Raw genomic sequence first — 1510 nt, 5'->3', positions numbered from 1 at the left:
GCGAGCATGAGCAGGGGAGGGCAGAATGGGAGGGAGTCAGAGAATCCGAAGCAGGCTCCAGGCTCTGCGCTATCAACACAGAGCCCTACGCAGGGCTCAAACCCACAAACCGTGAGATAATGACCTGAGCCAAAGTCAGGCGCTTAACTGACTGAGTCACCCAGGTGCCCCAAAAGACCATTATTTTAAAAGACAAGAGATAATAAATATTGGCATGAACATGGAAGAAAAGGTAACATTTCTGCACTGTTTGTGAGATTATAAATCAGTACAGCCACCATACAAAACAGTATGTAGATTCCTCAAAAAATTAAAAATAGAATGACCATATGATCTAGAAATTCCACTTTGAGGAATATATCTAAGGGAAACAAAAGCACTATCTCAAAGATATCTTCACCCCTACGTTTATGGTAGCATTATTTACAATAACTTAGACATGGAAACAACCTAAGTGTCTATTGATAGATAAGTGAATAAAGAAGTTGTGATATATATATCATAGGAGTTATGTGCTAAGTGAAATAAGTCAGACAAAGAAAGACAAATATTGCAAGATCTCACTTATATATAGAATCTATTTAAAAAAGAAAAAAACCCAAATTCATAGTAGAAGAAATCAGATCTATTTTTACTAGACGTAGTGGGGGGAGGTGTGGAGATGGAGTTGGAGGAAGGTGGTCAAGGATACAAGATTCCAGTTATGAGACAAATAAGCACCAGGTATGTAAAATACAATATTACTATAGCTAACACCTCTGCTATATGATCTATTTTTTTCTTTTCTTTTTATTGAATTTGTATGAGATGATGGATGCTAACTAAGCCTATTGTAGGGAACATTTTACAACATATAAGTCAAAACATCATGCGATACACCTTATGCAGAGATGTATGTATGTTAATTATTTTTCTGTAAAACTGGAAAATATTAAACATTAAAAAGTAGTTCACAGTTGACCAAAACAGGAAGTGAAGGCCTCTGTGTGCAACAGGTGTTAGAGTTCACAGCCCACCTGACATCTCAAGACTAGAGGCCCAGGCAGGAGAAAGGACAAGGCTAGCGTCCCATGGCGGCACTGCCTCCCCAGTTCAAGGCACACCTTCTGGCCTTAGTCCTGGAATTTGGTTCCTCTCTCCTAGATCTGTGATTTCCTTTGAGCAATCATGCTTAACCCCTCTCTCCCTCAGAACTCACATAGACTTCACCAGCCAGAAGTAACAACTTTACTTCTAAGTGGCTTTTTTTTTTTCATCTTTTTCTCCAACTCTGCCACTAGTGCATAGATCCATCCCAGGATCACTCTATACTTGCCTTCCTGTCCCCAGCTTCTTAGTCTCAAAACGACATAGCTAGAGAGAGTTTTCTATAACTGTAGCAAAACTGGCCATGTTCTCTCCCATTCCCCCTCTCCAGTGGTTCAAATTCTTCAACATAGTAGATAGGAACTCGAGATTTGGCCTCAGCAGACCACTACAGATTCCATCATTTCCTTTCACTCTCTACTCC

Source organism: Suricata suricatta, chromosome 6, assembly GCF_006229205.1.
Source record: "Suricata suricatta isolate VVHF042 chromosome 6, meerkat_22Aug2017_6uvM2_HiC, whole genome shotgun sequence".
NCBI lineage: Eukaryota > Metazoa > Chordata > Mammalia > Carnivora > Herpestidae > Suricata > Suricata suricatta.
The sequence above is the reverse complement of the archived record's forward strand: the minus strand, read 5'-3'. Positions refer to the sequence as shown.